Source organism: Trachinotus anak, unplaced genomic scaffold (genome assembly GCF_046630095.1).
Source record: "Trachinotus anak isolate AG129_WGS33_773 ecotype Australia unplaced genomic scaffold, CSIRO_AGI_Tana_v1 ptg000039l, whole genome shotgun sequence".
Taxonomy (NCBI): Eukaryota; Metazoa; Chordata; class Actinopteri; order Carangiformes; family Carangidae; genus Trachinotus; species Trachinotus anak.
The window spans coordinates 1029783-1052651 of record NW_027273890.1 but is presented as its reverse complement, the minus strand read 5'-3'; the positions used below and the strand labels follow the sequence as shown (position 1 = coordinate 1052651).

Genomic DNA, 22869 nt, shown 5'->3' with positions numbered 1-22869 from the left:
CTAAAAAGGGCTTTTACTTCCTGGTGCCAATAAAGTCCCAAACTCCTGTTATCGGCTTCTGGAGGCGTCTGCAAAGAGCCAGAAGCAGGAGCATAGACCCAGAGAGGCAACTGGAGCAGAGACAATATGAGAGACACTCAACTTCATTTGATGCAGGAGATTTCTAATGCAGACATGAAGCTTAGTGAAAGTGATAAGCACCGTTTCCCTCTCTAAGCTCCGCCAGGTCCTTCTCGTCTTCCTACTATCAGAACCTGACTCGCTGGCCTTTAGCCAATCACACAGATGCCTGCCCATCTCCGGTCAAACCATCCAATCAGAAGACGTTGAAGACTCATGAAGACGTTCCCCACCTCCAGCTCCAGTCTAGGCTGTGTTTCCTCTAATTGGAAGGACCTTAAACCTATGGGCCAGCCGCTTCCTGCCAGGGTCTGCGCACCAAAGTCCGTCCCCCAGTTCACACTAAATTCCATTTAACTTCAAATTTCTCGCCCACTTTTGTTCCCAGCATGAGTCTCTCCTGATTGAAAGAAATCCCAGATTGTCACTACTCCTTTATCCACCTCTTCCTGTCTCCGTTACACTCAAACAGCAGTGATGTCATGATGACTGCCTTGTTGTGCCCTCATGTGAAAGATCCGTCTCCATCAATCCATCATCGGCCTAATTTTAGATGTGGTGAAAATGGAAACAGGAATGGGATACAGGACTTTTAGTTCCTGAGTTTGGTTTCTGTAGCTCCACAGTTCCTGGAAACAGCAGATGATATAAAAACAGAAAAGGCAGCAAATCCTCTCTGAAGCTTGAACCAGCAACAACATGTTAGAGGTGTAGTTTTCCAACCAATAAAAAATGGTGTCACCTCCTTTAGACAAAGGTATTTCAGATAAAAGAAACACAAACAAACTGGACTAACCCTGTATGATCTGCCAGCTCCAGTGAGAGGACGGATCACATCCCAGCCACAACCCATATTCATTATTTCACACTGTCAGACTCAGGGCTCCTGTAGCCTGAGGTTACAGCCTGAAAACCAGCTGCCTGATCTGACACAAACCCACAAACACGCAGACTAAGACCTGTCCGAGCAGTTGACTTACAAACTCTCCTCACAGGAGTATGTTGCTGACCAGGGGCAATAAGCTGTGCATGTTAGAACATTTGGGCTGCAAACACCCCCGGCTCTGTCAGTCAGTGCATGTACATCTTTACACATTTACTCTAGATTCCACAGTTGTAGACTCCGGTTTAGTTGTTTTGTTTCTCTCCTCTGAGGTGGATTCTGCTCAGTTCTGTCAGTGCTGCAGCAGCTGCAGCCTTCATTCATCCCTCTGCTCCACAATATAAACGTACCAAGGTGGAATGGCTGCAGGGATAAAGTGAGAAGGAATGCGAGGAATGCGAGCTCCAAATGAAGTCATGCATTATTCAAGTGAAGGACGAGGAAAAAAAAGGTAAAACTGATCATTCTTTTACCGACTGAGAAAAGGTTAGAGATCACGTTGGACTGTCACTCAGGGCCTTTATCAGGAAATTCAGTGGGCTGCTGTCACTGTTGCCAGTCTTGTCACGAACCTGAAAACAATGGCTTTATACACACACACACACACAGTCCCTTCTTCAACAAGACTAGTTTGCAGCAGTCAGGTGCGAAGCTGTAATCTCCAAGTCTTTCTGTCCAAGTTCTTACATCTGCTGATACAGAGTCTGATCTGATATTTAAAGCTCCATGTTTTAACTTCTCCATTGTTTTATCTGAAGTGTTGATCTCCATCAGAAGATATATCTGTGGTTTAAGAACCAAAAACCATCTCAGTGTGGTTTTACATCTCCTCTCTCAGGCTTCTCTCCGGAGCTCTAGTAACAACAGGTCAGTCAGCCAATCAGAGGAGAGGATCTGAGGCTCTCTTCTGATTCGCTGACTGTCTTCTGAGTGATCCAATAAAAATATAGCAGATTTCAGGTAAACAGCCAGAGAAACCAAATCCTGCAAGGTTGGATGGTGGGTCCAGGTGGGCGGGGCTTGGGGGCGGTGACAGCTTTGTTGTGACATCATAAAGTTACACAACTACTCTGTACCTCTAGACCAACAGACACTGCCAGCCCTGGAGCCACAGAGATAACACTCTGATGGAGGTTTGAGTGAAACTAACTGATAAATATGTTTCCTCCTGGTAACAGGCAGAGATGACTCGCTGCGAGCAGTGAACACTCGCTCCAGGATCCAGCTGATGCCAGACATGAAGGGTGGGGGGGCTGTTTGGGAAAGACTCCAGGATGACTCACCCCTGGTATAATGGCTGCTTCAGTCCCTGACGAGGGAGGCCCTGGGCTCCGGGTAAAGACAAGTGAGGTGGGTGGGGACCCGCTGCCAACCACAGCCGTGCCCTCGCTGTCATAACTCGTGCTGTAATCAGCTGGAGCTGAGCTTCAGCGACACCAGCGGACGCACGTTCACCCCTGGAGGGGAGGAGGTGGGGAGGGGGAACGCTTATCTGGAATCACATGCATTCATTCAAACAATGAAGTCTATTCAGGTCCAGCTGCAACCAAAGAGCTGGCCCTCAGTGATGGAGGATGAAGTGGGTTTTACTCACACAGTGATAACACATCCAGATTCATACGCTGAGGTCAAACTCAGTCCATCAGGTACGATTTCCATGTTCACGCCATCCCTGTTCACGTTTATCAAATCTTCACTGAAGTCCACAGTGTTTCTGCTCTTGGTGTTTTTACAGTGCAGAGGAGGGAGGGCAAACTGCACTGAGGAGGAGACGCTCATGTTTTAGATAAAGCTTTTGAATGAAAACTCCAAAGTAAACATGATGTGAACATATGAGCCGATATGAAGTCAACTCCTTCTTTATCTGTTTTGTACAGATGTTAGTCGCTGTCAGGACAGAGGGAGGGAGGGGTCATGTCCAGATGAGCGTGGGGGTGAACACTACGCAGTGTCAAAAGGGAACACCAATCATCTGCCGGGTATGTTCCAGCCCTAAGCAGCTAAGGTGCAACTAGCTTAGCTTAGCATAAAGACCTGAAGCAGCTAGCCTGACTCCACAGTTGAAAAACATACACCCACCAGAACCTCTGAAGCTCCCTATTTGACTCAGGTGTGGAGAAGGTGTGGTTTGTGTTTTGGTTGTGATGGAATTCTTATTGCCCCAAACAAAAACACATGCTATACTCCATCTCCATGGAAACCCAGCTCCATGGCAACTACACATTTTTCTACTTTGGAAAAGTGCAAGATCTGGTTGAAAGCTCTCGGGAAAGAAAAAGTGTGTGTGTGTGTGTGTGTGTGTGTGTGTGTGTGTGTGTGTGTGTGTGTGTGTGTGTGTGTGTGGACCTTGAGTCAGGATGTTTCTGTCTGTCTTCTGTTTCAAAGGTCAACAGTGAACCTCCGCGCTCTATTTTTGGTTTGTTATCAACCGAACAGTCGACACACTGGTCTCTGCGACAGGTTACGTATCTCAGGCCAGATTTGAATAGATTTACACAGAGTCAACACCTGAATGGAAACCAGATCCAGTGATGTAAAACACTGTGTGCACTTTAAAACATCATTTTCATCATCAATTAATCTGCCAATTATTCTTCCCACAGATCAAGGTGGTGTCTTCAAACAGCCCATGACCACTTTACTATCACGTGTGACAGAGAAAAGCATCAAATCCTCAAATTTTAGAAGCTTAAAAATGACTCAAATAATCATTTCATTATCAAATATAATTCACATACATCAGGTCATTTATAGCAACATTCAGAAACACTGGCGTGGTCCCTTTTATGTGTTATTCAAAGTCAGTGAAAGTATTAAATGTGTATTAAGTCAAATCTTTTGTAATGGTATCACAGTCAGTGATACTGAACAATCAGTCCAGCCATCACAGAGCCCATTCAGTCTGCGCTGCCATGAATTATTTCAAACTACATTATTTAATTCATAAAAAAAAACAAGAGAAACATGTGTAATTACTGCTTGTGTAATTGTTTTTAATTCAAATATAAATGAATCATTATGAGCATGAAAAGCACTAATGCTATTAGAAAGTTAGAGTCTAAATGAAGGTTTATCTTTCATTTTGCCCCCCCCCCTCCGCCCCGTCTCAGCCCTCAGAGTGTGTGTTCAGCTGTGGCTTGGCTCCTGTGAACTGAGTGAGTCACGCTCGTGGTGTCTGGTCCAGCGCTGTGGAAATGTGCATGTACGGTGTGAGACTCCTCTAAAACAAACATATGGTATCTATGTACTATTCAATATGAATTATTATATGAAGGGTAAACAAGTCACTGGTTATGATGCCACATCCAAGTTTAATCTCGTCTATGGGAAACTGACTGTTGCTCGGCGTGCAGGGCAATAACCCAGCTCATGACTTCTCCTGTTGTTCTTGCAGATTTCACATCCTCGTCTCACATCAAATGACTTCTGCTGCCAGAGACACAGATTTGGCCACTTGGGGGCAGCAGAAACAAGCGGTGAACACAACATCAACATATTATCTGATTTAAAGTTGACAGGATGAACTCTTGCTTATTTGCACATCCAGCAGTTTCAGAGCAACGTGGAGATTCATCGTCCTGAGAACACACTGCCCACCACTGCCACGGTTCTCATGACTTGAGTTAGCGTGCCGATACAGGACCTGAAGTCTACAGCCACGCTAGCAGCTCTGTGAGGCTGAATACTGAACTCTGTGATACTTTGAGCCAAATGCTAATGCTAACACATTCACAATGACTCCAACAAGCTGCTATTTAGCACATAAAAAGGTTTATCATGTTCATTATCTTGGTTTCATGTGTTAGCATAGCTTACAAAACACCAGTTGTAGCTAAGGATAGCGAATGCTGCTATTTTTGCAGGTTTTTGGTCCTAAAGTTCATCCTGAGGGGAACACGAATGTGTGAAGGCCATATGTCATGGCCAGCACTGAGAAAAAGCAACAAGACTCCAACAAAGCAGGAACTCAAGCTGATGGAGCATCACACAGGCTGTAAACAATGTGCAACAAGCCCGGAGTGCACAGGAGAACAGCAGGTCACAGCTGAAGCAGGAAGTCAGTCTGTACACTCTGGTGCACGTTCACAAAAGACTTATTTTTACATTTGGTTTAGCTCAAAGGTCTGAACTCTGTTTACATCCTGACCGACTGAAAGCTTATGTTGAATTACAGTTTCAGTGACGTCACAACATCCTCAGATCAGTGAAGCTGGTTTGACACATTATCACAGCGATGATTAAAACTAAGAATATGAGCCAGGATATGTTTAAAATCAAAGTGGCCTGAAAGCGCCAACTTGTACAGAGTGGAACAAAGCCAGCAGGTCCCTGTCAGATATCGACTAAACCAGTTAATGTGGTGTGTGTGGAGAGCAGCAGGTCAGCCTAGAGGAGAGGAGGAGGAAACAGTCAGGAGACTTGGCCTCAGCGTGTTCACAGCTTTTCTCTCCACAGCTGCTGCTGGGAAACACACGGAGGATGAGAAACAACTGTTCCTGGCTCATTCTCACATGTAGACCATCAATTCAAACACAGTCAGCTGGTACAGGACCCATAATGCACTTTGATAACAGACTCATACCAGGACTCTATCACCTACATAGAGTTTATAATATAATAAGCAGAATTAGGTAGAGTCTGACCGATACTGTACATCAGCCGACTTATAAATGTTTTATAGGCTATTTCTATTATTTTATCCTTATTTTCCTTTATTCTAAACTACATTATTTAACTGCCAGTTCAGAGTTATTAGAGTTATTTTATTAATTGTTTGTTAAATAGTTTTCCATTCAAATTATATAACTAATTCTGTATTTTCCTCTTTATTGTGTTTAGTGCTGTTCAAATGCATTTCTGAGCCGTATATAAAACATTGAGTTGCCTCTGTGTTTATGGTGCTATACAAATAAACCTGCCTTTCCCAGCCTTAATTCAACCTTTATATCATTGTTATATCTGTGTTTTTATTCCTAATTAAATTTTGTGATTTCATTTCCAGTGAAGTTTACAGTTCAAAATTTATTTCAGCTTCCATTTAGTCTTTGACCTTTATTCAGCCGTAGTAAAATACAGCACCTCAGTACACATCACTTGATAATTACATCATGTGAGGGACACTTTAGTACTTTTTTATTCTTACAGTGAAATATGAGAACCTAATTATCCTGTATTGGTTGGGAGATATAAGCCAAAACTATGAAATGTGTATTTTTGAGATGCTAATTTCTATTTGTATTCATTAACAATCTACTGACCTACACAATATTGTCACAACTAATCAATAAATCAGTTTGTAAACTGTGCAAAAACATGATAACAATTTATGATAGTGATATCTTCAAATGTCTTGCTTTGTCTTGTTTGATTTCTGTTAAACAACTAATCCATTAAAGGTCCCACATTTTTCCAGTGTTTTATCTGAAGTGTTGATCTCCAGCAGAAGATATATCTGTGGTTTAAGAACCAAAAACCATCTCAGTGTAGTTTTACATCTCCTCTCTGGAGCTCTAGTATGAACCGAGGGCATGGTGACTGCTTTGTTGTGACATCACAAAGTTGCAGAAGTCCTGACGGCTGGTTTTAAGGCTCAGTGTCTGAATACAGGCTGTGTGCATTTCTCTGTGGACTGAGGCTTTGATACTTTCACAGTATTAATATAGAACCTAGACCTGCTTTATAATCACAAACACATGGACATCTGCCTTTAGACTGGATGGAGCTTTAACTAATCATTCCAGCTCTAATCTTCATCCTCCCTCTTCTTCCTCCTCAGTATTTACTCTGGCTGCTCTGCCGGCCTCCAGAGACCCTCACACCCCCGCAGTCCAGGCTGGAACAGTCTCAGTCTAAAGCCTTCGCGGCCCTGAACACAGCAGCCACAGCCACTGAGGTGATGAAGATGGTGATAGTGACGTGAAATCCTCACTTGAAATAAAATCAGTGTTGTGTTATTTAATGCCATGGCAACCAGCCCCCCCCCCACAGTCCCACTCCACCTACAGTCAGACCCCGGTACCCGGAGCTCGGTAACACCAGTCAGCCTGAGGACCCTGCTGCAGCTGAGCCCCCCCCCCCCACAGCAGCCGTGTTCAGGGACAGTGGGACGTGGAGCGGTCCAACAAACAGCGAGACACGGGAAAGACACGACCGGAGCTCAGCAGCGGCTCTGTTCACGCCACACACTCAGAACACAGTCCGGTCGATTAAGCGCCGGTTTCCCACCTCCAGCCCCGCACACAGGCAGCCCTGGAGCCACAAAGTTAAAAGTTGGAGGCTCAGGGGGAAAACCCGCCGCCCCCCGGTGGAGCGCCCCCCCCCCGGCAGCGAGAAGGAGTCTGCAGCTCACCTGAAGAGGAGGAAAGTCTTGTTTTGTCCCATGAAGAGAGCGATCCCAGCCGAGCACGCTGCTTCCGCGGAGCTCCCTCCCCGGCGGTCGGCGCTGGATGAGTGTGGCTCCACCGCGTCCTCCAGGAGGAGCGCAGCCGGGCTCCGGCTGATGTCACCGGGACAGGGAGGGGCCTCCGCGGGACACGCTCCCATAAGGACATGATGTCACTTGACTGGTTCTCCACACAGAAGGAGCTGGTGACCAGGCGCAGGAGCATGTTCAGCATCACTCATGGCAGCGTCTGTGGAACCAGACTCTCAGACGAGGCAGCAGCCCCCCCACAAAACTACAACAGCCCCCCACAAAACCACAACAGCCCCCCCACAAAACCACAACAGCCCCCCCACAAAACTACAACAGCCCCCCACAAAACCACAACAGCCCCCCCACAAAACTACAACAGCCCCCCACAAAACCACAACAGCCCCCCCACAAAACTACAACACCCCCCACAAAACTACAACAGCCCCCCACAAAACCACAACAGCCCCCCACAAAACCACAACAGCCCCCCCACAAAACTACAACACCCCCCACAAAACTACAACAGCCCCCCACAAAACCACAACAGCCCCCCCACAAAACTACAACAGCCCCCCACAAAACTACAACAGCCCCCCCACAAAACCACAACAGCCCCCCACAAAACTACAACACCCCCCACAAAACTACAACAGCCCCCACAAAACTACAACAGCCCCCCACAAAACCACAACAGCCCCCCCACAAAACTACAACAGCCCCCCACAAAACTACAACAGCCCCCCACATAACCACAACAGCCCCCACAAAACTACAACACCCCCCACAAAACTACAACACCCCCCACAAAACTACAACAGCCCCCCACAAAACCACAACAGCCCCCCCACAAAACTACAACAGCCCCCCACAAAACTACAACAGCCCCCCACAAAACCACAACAGCCCCCCACAAAACCACAACAGCCCCCCACAAAACTACAACACCCCCCACAAAACTACAACAGCCCCCCACAAAACTACAACAGCCCCCCACAAAACCACAACAGCCCCCCCACAAAACTACAACAGCCCCCCACAAAACCACAACAGCCCCCCCACAAAACTACAACAGCCCCCCACAAAACCACAACAGCCCCCCCACAAAACTACAACACCCCCCACAAAACTACAACAGCCCCCCACAAAACCACAACAGCCCCCCCACAAAACTACAACAGCCCCCCACAAAACTACAACACCCCCCACAAAACCACAACAGCCCCCCACAAAACCACAACAGCCCCCCACAAAACTACAACAGCCCCCACAAAACTACAACAGCCCCCCCACAAAACCACAACACCCCCCACAAAACCACAACACCCCCCACAAAACTACAACAGCCCCCCACAAAACCACAACAGCCCCCCACAAAACCACAACACCCCCCACAAAACTACAACAGCCCCCCACAAAACTACAACACCCCCCACAAAACTACAACAGCCCCCCACAAAACCACAACAGATACACAACCGGAAAGTGACAGTGTTGGCGACTTTTACTGTACTTCACTGTTTCTGTTTCATGTTGTTCTACTTCCCGTAGTTCAGAGGGAGGTTTCCTTCCTACTCACTTTTATGATTAGGATTTTACATGAAAACATAGTCATAATAAATGTGTTAAACCAGTTTAAGGCTTGTTGCCCCTCTTGGAAAAGGACACAGTGTTTGGTTTCCTCAGACGGGCCTAATATTACCCAATATTTTACAAAAAAGCAATTAAAAAAGCATTTTAAAGCAAAACGTTGTGCTTTCTTCCACTTCCACACTTATAAAATCTGAAAACTTGATCTTACTTTAAAAAATCTAGAAAAGTGATTGCCCTGAAAAGCGTAAGTAAATACAAAGATTTGTTGACTTTATATCTACTTAAGTTTACTTAAAATTAGTTTTGTGAAGTTGCTGCAACTTAAAAATAGCAAGTAAAAATCTGTTCTCTCTAAGTGCCGTAATCATCTGACGACCCCTCAGATCAAAGATTTTTTTAAAGCGTCACGGTTACTTGTCAGAAGCTCAAAATTGACATTTTCCCCATTCAAGCCACATTTTAAGATACACCTGGATTTAAGTTATCAGAGAAAACAGCAGGCTGCTCAGGTCCCATCCACTCATGGATGTCCATGCATCAACTCTGAGATGTCCTGTGTCCACTGAAGACAAATTGCTGATTTCTAAAGCTGAAACTGCTTTATTTGTTGTTTCTTTTAACCCCCTGGTCCATTTGTTATAGAGAGGAGGACACGTCTGCTGATCGGAGTGACAGAGAGAAGGGGAATGACCTGCAGCGAGTCCCTGTCAGGACCCCCCTGCCTGCTTGGTGGATTAGAGCCACAAAAACATCCTGAAGCTCTGGTTCATAAGTTATCAAAGAAACAAAGGTAAGTAGTCCCAGTTTCCAAGTTGTAGTGTTTGCTAAGAAGCGTCAGCGAATCATTGATTTTTAAACTGATTTACTGTTTCTACTGGTTTTAATCACCTGGTCCATTTGTTGTGGAGAGGACACCTCTGCAGACAATTTGGCTGCAGGTAAAAAAAAAACCTCCTGAATGTCTGGCTCATAAATTAGCAGTCAGTTCCTTAGGTTAGCAGTCAAAGCTCCCAACCCTTCCCTGACATCCTGTGTCCATGATGATGATGATTCTGCTGCAGCTGAAAACCTCCTGAACCACTGACACTGAAGAAATCCAAACCAGGAGAATCATTCGGCAGTGGCGGTGAAGACAGCAACTCCCATGATCCCACGCTATTTCATGATGTCACCCAACGCTGTCTTATATTATTGTTTTGATTGAGGCCTCTTGAGGCAGAAGTTACAGACTGTGCGTTTAAGTAGGATTCTGAATGCAGGAAATTAAAGAGATCATTTTCACATGAATGTATCAGTACTTTCACCAAAGTGAAGGATCTGAGTCCTTCCTGGCTGCACAATTTATGCACATAACAATATGTGATTAATATGAATATAACAATTGTGAGCAATCAGAGGTAGAGATTATAACATTTTAATTTACACAAATCTGACATATTAACAACTGATAAAGTTGAAATGCTGATATAAAAGTCAAAACCTGAAAAATAGAGTCATCAGAAGAAACACAGACAGCAGGTTGTCACCATAGGATACAAAACACAGCAGCTCTCTTATGCAAAGTGTTTTAACAACAACATCTACAAGCATCACTCTGGAGGGGTGAGGGGGGGTCACAGGAATGTCTCCATGTATGATTGTTATCAGGAAAACACAGCATGTGAGAGCAGACGGATCCTCCTGTCTGAACCATTAAATGTTGACTATCATATAAAAAATTGCATATAATTTAAAGGAAGTCTGGCATTAAAACCAAGTTGATGTGGATGACTGTATGAGGTTGAATCACACTTTAAAGTGTCTGACAGAATAATGTATGAGCTGCAGGGGAAAGTGGAGAAACAGAATATTAAACTTTGCTTCGACCTCCACAGAGACTCAACATCAGAAATGAGAGACTTCATCAGGCCGTGGTGGCAGTCTTTCTAATAATCTGGTATAATCTACTGGATCAGGATATTCTTTGTTTCAGAATTTGCTGAATTATTCCAGCTCTTTCTTCGGTGACGAGGACAAACAGACCATCTACTTTCCTGGTTTCTGTTGTGGTAAAATCTTTATCTTTTAGCACAGACTGAACTTGTGTTGTCTCCACTTTAGTTTTTTTCTGTCTTCTTATCCACGACGACTCAGAAAACTTTCAAAGGACAGATCGGCATTTGAATGCAGCACTGTATTCAACATGCCAAGTTTGATTTAGAAGTTAGAAATGATTTAGAAGCCTTGTTCCATGGGGTCATTAAAATCTAAATGGTTCATCCTCTGGGGAGCCAGAACACACTCAGTATATCTCACAGTAATCTACCCACAGTTCCTGTGTACAAGTGTACATTTGGGCCTGATTGTGGTGCTAGATGAAAAATCAGAGAGGCACCAGATTTATTAAGGATTCCTCCTCTGGAGATCACGCTCATCTTCAGAAAATTCAATGGAAATCCAGCCAGGTACTTTGTTACGAACCAAACTGTTGGACAGATGTCACCACTCATGGAGGACCAGGCTAGGGTCTTAAATTATCATCGCAACATGATGATGACTCCAAGGTATAAAATCTCATGTCTACAATATGTTTACCTTATTTTAGCAAGTTAGCATGCTAACATTTGTAAATAAGTATCAAACAGAAAGTACAACTGATGCTATTGGGCATGTCATTGAGGTATTTAGTCGTAAACAAAAGTACTGGACAAATAAAAATCATCACCTGATGATGCCGTTAGATTAAAAGTTAAGGGGCCATAAAAGTTATTCCAGTAACCAAACACAAAAAAGTGATCTCTCAAGTCAGTAGATTCCTCCTCCGGGGACCATGAATGATCGCACAGTTTCATTACAATATGTCCACTTGATATTTCAGTCAGGACCAACATGGTGGACACAGCTAAAAACAAACACAAGTCTTAATGATTGATTTCCGTGAGCATTGTCATTATCAAGCTTTTCAGTCAGCGTGATGAATAACAAGCTGGTGATGTCGGAATCGATCGACTCTGAAGCTCCTGTCTGCAATAAATCAGAGCCCAGGTCCGTATCTGGAACCTGACAGATAAAAAGGCTGCACGTCTATGAAACTAGATTACATTACACTCACAGTCCAGGGCAGCAGCTGATACACACTGTGTAATCACTCATGTTTCAGCCAGAATAAAAATCTCTGGATTCATATTCAGTGGGAGACGTCGCCATGAAAAATGACTGAGGACTGTGAACACATCTGACCTCAGGGTCAAAAACTCATGAGACTGTCCTGCAACAAACTCCGCCCACAGGTCGTCTGTCAGCAGGTTATTCATTCTAATGTTGAGGAAGTACTTATTTTAACCCAAACCACTGTGGTACACCACTGGAGGTACAGTCCATGTGTTTATTATTGTAACCATGACAACCAAGGTTTGTATGCTTGATGCTGTAGTGGCGCTGTTTCAGGAGACGCTGCTCTGGGTCACATCAGAGGGTTGAAAAAAGTCAAAATCAAATTGATCAGTTCCTGATCAGTACCTGTTGACCCTCCCCTGACCAGGTGCACCAGCAAACTCCCAGAGGTCACCGGGTTCAATCGAGGTTGAACCGATTCCTGAAGTACTGTCAAACGTGTAGTGATGGATACACTGTAAACTGCCCTGAAGACGTGTCTTTCATGTAAACGATGCCATTACTGTCATTTTGTTTCTCTGGCGTTGCACCACCGAGCAGCAGAGGCTTCACATAAGAGACGCAGCACATGAGCCATTAACATTCAATTTACTTCATAAATTACCTTCTGCTATCAGTAACTTTAATTCACAAGTATATTTGCTGTTCCAGACAGAAGTTACCTTCTGTTTGTGGTGTGATGGCACGTTGATCATTTGTACTAAGTGTCATGAATAATACTCCTTAACCTGTTTTGAAAAGTACTATTATAATTTACATGTTTATCTCCAAACAGTAAGCCAATCAGAAGACAGGCTAGATCCTCTCTTCTGGAGATGTGAAACTACACTGAGATGGTTTGTGGTTCTTAAAACCACAAATGTATCTTCTGATGGAGATCAACACAGATAAAAGACTGGAGAAGAGTAAAACATGGAGCTTTAAAACACCTTCATCCTCATATAAACTATCCAAGGCTGTAGCTGCACTTCTTGACAGGACAGATTCATTTTTGCTTCTTCAGGGAAACTCGTGATGAAAAAATGAAAAAGATGAAGTACCTCTGCTGTTATCTTTTATCACAGAATTAACTGAATGTAAAATATGCAGAGTCAGAATGAACATTGTGGAACAGTGATGGTACAAACACACACTGTCTCTGTGAGCAAATTAACCAGCAGCAGTTTAAGCATAATAAAGCATGACTCAGCTCACAGCCTGCAGGAGATGTCAGTTCCAGCTGTTCCTCTGAAAGAAATGCTGGAAGTGGCCAAACAAAGGAAGGAACACCAACCTCCGAGACGCTGTCGACATGTGAATTCCACTTTGTTCCCTGAACTCTCCACCACGCCTCCATTTCTACACGGTGTGAGGGGTCGACTCATGTCACCTTTTCAGTGTTGAACCACTTTTCCATCAAATCAGCTTCATAACAGTATTGTGCATAATCAGTTTACATTTACTGTAAAGTTCATGCAGAAAGTGGAGGTTGGGGGTGGTGGATCCAAACAGCCCTCATTCACTTCCTGTCAGTGCTGACATTTATATCGTCTAACCATGGTTACCATTAAGTAGCTTCGCTGCTAAACACTGAGACACACACCAGTGTCTGCAGTGTGTGCACGGATTCCTTTTACATCCAGCCCTTGGTTTCTGTTCATTTCTGCATGAAAATCTTAAAATTTGGGTTGAGCAGCATTTTCTCACTCACTTTTTTTAAAGCAGAACAGAGCAGCTTCTTCTTCACCCCTCAGATCACATTTTAGGTTTCCAAAGACAAAAACATGTTTATTTTACAATTTACTGCTCTCTCGTCCTTCAGATGCTCTCGTCACAGCGGAGCTACTGTCCCGTTTCACAGGCCCCAAGAAATGCAGCCTTTTTTTCCTGGATTACACCTTTAAATGTCAGTGTTGTGTTTCTGCTCAGGTCAACAGCTGACAGTACAACTGTTAAAACCAAGGGCCTTAAAGCCTCAAGTTACTGTGAAAAAAAGTCACCCGATGTCAAGGTTGCTAGGCGACGCAAAGGTAAGAGCAGGCACAGCTGGGGATGCAGCTGTTTTCACTGTGGTTTCAGGTCTTCTGGTCGGCTCAGGTTCCTGGTCTCAGACTGTGTTGGCTCCAGATGTATTAGCACCTCTGTGAGCTCTGTGTACCGAGGCTGACTGTGCTGTTGTGTACCTGGGAGTGAGTTGTGTTACTATAATAACTGTAGGAAGCAACATAATGCTAAATATGATGACTCTGATTTTTATTCCTTTTTTGATTTTGAAAAATTAGTAAATTTAATTTCATTTACTTCACACAAATCAGAGTAAACACAATGATAATAATATTTTTTATGTAGTGAAAAGTATACAGTAAAATAAATGGAAGTAAATCTTTAGCGCCCTTGGCCATGACCTTGATGCACACCTGGGTGCCAGGTCACCAGCCTCGACCACTGGTGTGTCTCAGTGAACTTCAGGTCTGCATTATGTTTGTTATAGTATCATTGAGGGAAGTCATTGAGCAGCTTTAGTGCAGCTTCAGTGGAAAACTCTGCTCTGCATTACTTCATGATGCAGACTGGTGGTTTGAAGCATCTGCAGATACATTTTTACACTGTTCAGAAAAAAGTAGAAACCAAATTTCTGCTTGGAAAAAAAGTAAAGAAAAAGTTAGTTAAGTCTCTATCTCCATGTTTTTAATGAAAATGAGTCTTTAACCAGAGAAAAAAGAACTGAAGGAGTCGACAAATGAACAACAAATGTTTTACACCAACATGAACTTTCTGATGAATCATATTCATCTAATTTCATACCAACCTTGACGTTGGTATCTGCAGGTGATGATGTTAACCAGTGTTGGCTTTGTCAAGATGATCTCAACCTTCCCTGTGACACAGCTGTGTGTTCATACAGAGGCGTCGACATGGGGAGGAAATCAGACGACGAGGAAGAAGATCGGTGGAGTTTTTCTTCCATTATCCTCCTGAGACGTCCCGAGCGTCGTCATCCTGCAGCAACAATACAAACACCAGTACTCTCTGACATCATACTTCATCCACACACCGTCACCTGTGGCATCTTCTTTAAACTATTTTAACTTAAACTTTCTTATTTTGAGACTTGGCAGGCTCACAGAACATATTTCCTTATTATTCTATGTAAAATAAATACATAAATAAAAACTTCCTGTTCTGTTGCTTTCAAACATTTGTCAACAAAAAATATTTTTCATCAGAACACAAGAGGAAAATACATTTACTCTTCCCAGTACAATTCTGAAATACTTGTACTTAACCGCTGTAGTTACCAGTAATTTTTACTCTGTGTCTCAGTGAGTTATAGTTCCTCAGATTTCCTCTCTAAACATTTCTGATGACGTCTTAATTTTCACAAAACCAAAGCAAACATTAGAGAAAAAATGAAAACAGATTTGTTTATTATAACTTTATTTTTTCTTCTTTCCTCTCTCATGAATCATCTGATGACCCTCAGATTTATCTGGTGACCCCTGGAGGCGCCTGACCCCTAGGTTGGGAACCACTGAAACCAGCTCTACAACAGTAAAATGCAGCGGAAGCTTCGATGTATTAACATTACCAACCTGATATAATGTCATATAGAGTCTCATATCACTGTCTAGACTTTAGAAATGGTTGTGGAAGACAGAGGAGATTCAATGATAAGTGAAGATACTCTCATTATTTTGAATTTACTCCACCAGAGATAAGAAAATCACCATAGAATTATATTTGTGTCGACAGCAAACTCATGAAGCAATGTGCAGAAGCTCCTAATCAGAAATCAACCCTATGGCAAAACACTCCTGAGAAACTCCTGAAAATGTCCCAGCTCCTGATAAATAGCAGGTTTCGTCTGGCTGATGGACGTATGGATGAATGAACCAACAGACAGTGGTTAGACAGTATTATTTTCATTTTTTATAAGTCATTATTCTGAGGGTTGATATTCAAACAATGATGTTAGAGTATCGTAACGTCTCCGAGCACAGCGTCGGAATCACAGACTGTTTAGCAGAAGGTAAACTACCACAGCTGCAGGACAGTAAGCAAATATTCTGGATCAAAGTGATGATTCCTGGGTGGAATAACTTTGACTGTAATGACCCTGCGGTTGTGAAGCAGAGTAAAAACTTTAATTGAGACAGAACCACGCTGACGAACTTCTCATCACAGCAGCAGCAGCTGGAGCGTCTGCATGAAAGGAATCTGCTGAAAACAACATCAAATATTTAAGCAGCGATCCCTGAGCCGTCAGTCGCACGGCTGTTGGGGTAAGGAAAGTGTAAACACGGCTCAGTGAACAGCAGCTCGACAAAAATATTAATATTTGGCTTCAAATCAACCACCCACTGATATCTTTAATGAAGTGTTGTGTCACAAACACAAACCACAGTTTGACTCAACAAACACAGGTGGAACTGATGACAATAATCGCTCCCTCCAGGATCCTGGAGATGTTTTTCTTGGAATTATTGCAGCCGAAAATGTTTGTTTCCGTCAGCAGAAAAAAAGAGGAAAACAGTGACTAAAGTTACTGATAATCATGGTATGGAATATGTTCTAGTGAGAGTTGGGATCTGAGACATGATATGTTTATCAGCAGCCTGTAGCATTAGCAGTTAGAAAGGCAGGAGTTAACACCTGCTGCATCCTGCAGGTCTGAGACATGAAGCATCAACGAGCTGCAGTTCCTCTAACGACCACTAGAGTCTGGCTCCAGCAGTGAGTCAGTCCCCATAGACTCCCATGAAACATGTGTACAGCCTGGGACTCAGCCTGCTGCTGTGCCTCCTGATGACACAGTCAGCCGATGAAATGTCTATGGATGCCACTAAAAATGGGACCTGCATGTTGCTACGAAGCTAACTAGAAAAATTGCCACCAAAATTACGACGTGGATGAGACCGATGAAGCTGCAACAACAATTCTTACACTGCAGCTACATGTTGGTCCGAGCTACTGCTTCCACAGCGTCTGAGTCAGACTCACCATGAGTGGGTCTGTTTCACTGAAGAGATTTATCAGAACCGCCTCCATGCAGAGTGCGAATGGTGTTAGCATCCCAGTTTACAAGTGACTTTTCTTTCATGCAAACTGTGGATAAATTAAAAGTCCTACAGAGCACTCACATTCTCTTGAGAGGGTCACAGGTGTTTGTTTCACTCAGTGGCAGTACAGTTAGGAAATACTCAAGTCCCAAATCAAAGCTTTGATTTGGTGGAACAGGCCCAGGAAGTCCAGAGTAACAGATCCAGTAACAGATTGAGACAGTGTTCATGTTACAACACAACCAAGAATGTGAGCTCGCTCCTATTGGACGTTGCAGAGCGTTGCTGGATGACAAAAGCTGAGCCTGATTAAACTGTCAGACAGCTGCATGTTGTTTTTAACCAGAGCCCAGTGCTGTGATGGCACCTGCTGCATCACTGATCCTATTCAAACTAATGATTCATATTTCTAATGGCAGTCTGAATGCTACACATCCAGCTGGCTGCAGCCTTTGTCTGGGCAGTTATTCAGACATGGCAGAGCTGTAGTTGATAACATTAACAACTAGTGAGCCCACAGGTACAATACTTGCTGCTGGCACCTGCAGGGAGAGCGGCCAATGTTAAAGCTCCATGTTTTAACTGTGTTTTATCTGAAGTGTTGATCTCCATCAGAAGATATATCTGTGGTTCTAAGAACCAAAAACCATCTCAGTGTAGTTTTACATCTCCTCTCTCAGGCTTCTCTCTGGAGCTCTAGTAACAACAGGTCAGTCAGCCAATCAGAAGAGAGGATCTTAACCTCTATCCTGATTGGCTGACTGTTTTCTGAGTGATCCAATAAAAATATTGCAGATTTCAGGTAAAAACTCAGAGAAACCAAATCCTGCAAGGTTGGATGGTGGGTCCAGGTGGGCGGGGCTTTGGGTTGGGGCTGAGGACGGTGACTGCTTTGTTGTGACATCACAAAGTTCCAGAAGTCCTGACAGCTGGTTTTAAGGCTCAGTGTCTGAATACAGGCTGTGTGCATTTCTCTGTGGACTGAGGCTTTGATACTTTCACAGTATTAATATAGAACCTAGACCTGCTTTATAATCACAAACACATGGACATCTACCTTTAGACTGTGTGGAGCTTTAAAGTGAATGAAACTTGCCTGTAAACGGACCAGAACAGGTCATAATTGAAGCTGATTATACTAATAATGACATCTGGTGAACACGCAGCTCCACATGGACGGGTGGTGCTCAACAGGCTGAAGTCTGTGCAGACTGTGCAAGAGAGTTTGGTGAATCCAACTTGAAACAGCAAAATGAAGGGGTTTAGAATATGCAGGATATGAATATAAAAATGTTTTCTATACATTTTAATGTCCTTAGAGAGATCAGAGCTGTGATTCAGTGCTTCATTCTGATCTTCGAGTCTGCAGGAGAAGTTTTTATAATCCTCTCTCTCTCTTTCTGTCTCTCACCTCCTGTAATATTGCAGGTTTTTTTTTATTTCCCAAATTGTTTGTAACTCATACATACAACATTAACTCACCTCTGGTGTGACTTATCAAACACTGCTTCGTTCTTCAGCCCGGTGATTGATACTCTCTCCTCAGCATCAGGCAGCAGAGAGAAAACACCTGCTGCTTCCAGCCAAACATCCACCTGGAAGAGCAGAAAACATTTCTCTTGCTTGGCATCCACTCCAAGTCGTCATTTTTCAGCCCTGGCAGCAGCACGTTTAAAGCTCCTCACAGAGGAGCAGAAGGAGCTTCATTATATTATTTATAGAGACCACAATAAACTCTCCCTTCTCCACAATTAACCCCTTCACATCCAGTCCACTCTATTGGTTTTCTTTCCCCGCATTAGGTTTTCTCCACACGGCTGTCGGTGTCATGTAGCAGCTCGTTCCTCTTCACTGACTCCATCTTTTTTTATTTCTGCACCAGTTCATCAGAAAGAAGTATTGTGAATGTCTTGTGTGTCATTTAAGACACGTTTCCTCAGAATTCAGCCTGACAGAAACTGTATATTTGCAGTCACTGATCTGGAGTTTCTGGCTCCAACAGGTTCTTATTAGGGTTGTTTACGGTCTGCAGTGTTGCTAACTCAGCTCATTGTCTCTAGATTTAGAGACTTGTTTTCAAACAGACTGGGTATAAACCTGGTCCAGGTCTGGTTCCAGCTGCTCAGGACCTGCAGGAGGAGCGCTTCAATACACCATCCTAACCAATCCCATGATTCATTGCACACCGGTAATGAGAGCAAACAGCACCAACAGAGCGGAGGACCACACTCTTAAATGTTGGTATTGGGTTTCAGTTCAGTTCTTCAGCTAACGATACAACTGATAAAAAACAAGTGTCTTTGCGGAGCTATTTGTAAATGTAGCTAATGCTACACAGCCATCGTCAGCATTAACAGCTGTTTACTTACCAGTCTGGAAGAAACATTGCTCACCAACAGCTGCCTCCACTGTTGACTACTGAAGTTAGCACGCTAACCAGCTAGCTCTGCTCTGTCTTGTCACTTTCTGATAGCGAGTCACTGCAGCCTCCACTGTCCTGAAGACGGAGCTGCTCAGAGGACGTGTTATCACCTCTGCTCTTGTAAAAGACATCGATGGCTGAAGCTAATGTAAAGTGAGAATCACCTCCACCTGCTCCTGGAAACCACATTCCACGTCAGAAGAAACCTAAAAATAACAACTTTAAAATCATGTATTGCTAGTGGTCATACAAAGTGAAAATCCGGCGCCTGAATTTGAATTCTAAACTTGACTTGATGAGGAAGCAACAGGCCTCTTCTTCTTCTTCTTCTGTGTTTTTACTAATGGAATCCCAAATTCATCCCAGGTGAAGTTTTATGTTGTAACTTTTATGTCACGTTGTTTTCAGACCATCCTGCAACATAGGCAGAGGGAAGACATTTCATTCTCTGATTAGCCTTCACTGCAGCATCAGTACAAGAACAGTGAAGGTAGGAAATGAAAAAACCTTTAACAAGAAAACAAATTCAAATCTCTGTCATGGTTGGCAGGCGGGTGTGAACGCAGTGGTCTGACGGGAGACTGCATATCTCACCTCAGTATCAACACGACAGGTCTGCTTCATGATTTCCTCCTCCGCTCCACAAAGGAAACAAACATATCATCTGTGTGATGGATGGGGAACACGTCCTGAGGAGCTGAGTCCCATTTTCATTACACTCACAAACGTATGCAGGCTGATCACATTTACACGAGACAGGAAGTGAATTACGGGTTCAGTCAGCTTTGCTTGTGACTCTATTTCTGTCCATCTCATGTGGGACATGAGTGTATAAGAGAAAGATCATAAATATTTGATGAAACAGGAGATTAATGGGAACACCCTCTGTATTCTAGGGTTTGAACAGATGAGCTTGTGGCATGTTAACGACGCAGACGCCGTCCTCCGTCATGAAGACGTGCCGTCATCTGTTCCCATCAGAGACGCTTTTCAGCCTGGGCTGCGATGTAAAATCTCAATCTGCTTTGGACCCAAGTGCTTGGATGTATCTTCTGTATCCATCACATCCTCATTACAGCCCACTGCTCCCACAGAGGCACTTCATTCTCTGCTCATCAGGCTCGGTGAACGGTGATATGACACAGGTCTGGAGCTCAGGCCCTGAGAATTAAGATTCAGCTCACAGATCACAGAAGCAGCAGAAAGTCTCAGAGGGAACAGATTTAACTCTCTGAAGTTAGTTTCCTGTTTTATTTGTTAATCTCTTACTGCAGCTGTGTCCCAACTCAGGGGCCACGTCCCTCGGAGGACGTGGTTTAGAAGGTGTTGTAGACCATGAAGGCGGAACCTAAATGAGATGGTCTGGTCTATGAAGGATTTTTGCTTTGTGCACCAGCTGTGCCCAACCTCACTGTTGCATCGCAAAACCCGGCTCCTGTCGCCTAGCAACCTTGACCAATGTACGTTTTTCCACAACAACCTGAGGTTTTCAGGTCCGTGGTTTTAACAGTTGTGCCGTTACTGTTGCACTGAGCTGAAACACAACACTGACATTTAACAGTGTGATCCTCAGGCTCTGTGCTGCTTGTTTTCATTACCAGTATTCAACAAATGTTGGGATTGGATCCTTCGATGTCCGGGACCAAAGGCTGCATCTGAAGGAGCCTTTGAAATGGGACAGTCCGTGATGCAGTCACTCTTCAAATGCTACTCATCCGCAAAAAATCCCCTCAAACCAGAGATGCAGTTGCCCAGATATTTCAAACTATGACCCATATGTGATGAAATCTGGACTGGACATGCTCCCATCACAGCACTGTAAGATGTGATATCAAAAAATGTCCAGATATGATCCAGATTCTTGCAAGAACCTAAAGAAGGATATCTCCAGATTCTTGGAGTCTGAAGGATGTGGCCCCTGAACTGGGACACAGTGTCTGTGCCTGTGGTTGATTTACTTCCTTCCTTTGTGGGGGTGTTGCCTGCCACTCTGTTATCCACTGATGTTGTGGATGATCGGTTTGTAGTCCAGCATCTGACAGGGGTCCAGCAACTTCTTTCAGTTGCCAGACTGTCTTTGTGCTTCCTGTTGGTCCAGCTCTCCAGACATTCCTATTCCTAGTTTGTATTCGACACGTGTGACCTTCTTCCTCCATGACATCAGGTGTGTGACCTCAGGTTTGCACAACTTCCACCCGGCCTCCTGTGTGATCCCTGTGTTTGTGACTGTTACATGGATTCAGACAGAGATTTTCTTTTTCCCAGGGTTCAACCAAATTTGAGGCCGTGGTTCTCTGCTGGGAAACAGTGGGTTGCTCATCTCTTGGGTTGAGAAGGAGTTTCTGCCCCAAGTGAAGGAGTTAAAGTGTCTCACCACCTTGCTCACAGTGAGGGAGGGCGGAGCAGGAGCCTGGCAGGTCGGTGCAGCGTCAGCAGTCGAGCAGCGTGTACGGGACCGTTGTGGTGAAGAGGGAGCTGAGCCTGAAGGCAAAGTGAAGGTTGAACAAAAGTCAGTTTGTCCTCCTCAACATTTCCTGATTTGCTTTTTTTAATAATCTTTTTATTGGGGACAAAAAGGTGAATAGAGAAAAATATAATTACAAGTATTTCTCACAGGAACGTCCCCAGGCCCTTAAACATGGCCGTGAGAACAAAACCACCAAAACACTGTTTCTGAATAGAAAATAATAAATTACAGTGTATAAACACATATTTGACTCCCATGCTCAGAGAAACATTTGATATTTTCTCCGCTGTCTTTGGTGTTGTCGTATTTTTGGCCTGTTCATGAATCTGTTGTGTTGTTTTTCTGTTGCTTCTGTGTTTCTCTTTAAAAAGGGAGTGTGATCTAATTCAGGCGTGAACTGATTGGATAAAAGAAAAGACAGAGGTGGGTTGGTTTGGTTGAGATGAGGTTTTCATACGAATGATGACAAAAACATTCAGTTTGTTTTCCATGAGACCAGGCTCAACACTCGACACCGTCTCCATCCTGTTTCACCCTGATGGGGGGGATTTCTGTGCAGCTGCGCCTCCTGCTCATCACCAACAGGGATTAAGTTTGGGTGATGAAACAAACGCAGTTAATAAGGTTCCTATTCAGCAGCAAACTAAACAATTGCATTCACAATCCAATTATTATGATCCTCGGAGCAGAGACCTCTTCCTCCCTTTCAGTTTGATGGGATTAGTCACGCCGTCAGCCAAAATAAAGCAGAGACACACTGAGTGTCAACGATGACACTGA

General features: G+C 43.9%; 1 protein-coding gene and 1 long non-coding RNA gene across 3 annotated transcripts in view; both read right to left on the bottom strand.

Moving 5' to 3' along the window:
• LOC139614862 (SH3 domain-binding protein 4) overlaps nt 1-7678 on the bottom strand; it is a 32059-nt gene extending 24381 nt beyond the window's left edge. Inside the window, exon 1 of the mRNA XM_071472502.1 lies at nt 7353-7678. The gene's annotated coding sequence lies outside the window, so the exon portion shown is untranslated. The remainder of the gene's footprint in view (nt 1-7352) is intronic.
• Nucleotides 7679-10549: 2871 nt separating this feature from the next.
• Nucleotides 10550-22605, bottom strand: LOC139614922 (uncharacterized). Of its 2 annotated transcripts, XR_011687180.1 has the most exons (4): nt 20217-22605; nt 19570-20036; nt 18683-18795; nt 10550-15140 (listed from the first exon to the last, which is right to left on the bottom strand). It is a non-coding gene; the product is annotated as an uncharacterized lncRNA (long non-coding RNA). The 2 variants fall into 2 exon arrangements; XR_011687179.1 differs by having other exon boundaries at nt 19570-22605.
• Between the last annotated feature and the right edge of the window lie 264 nt (nt 22606-22869).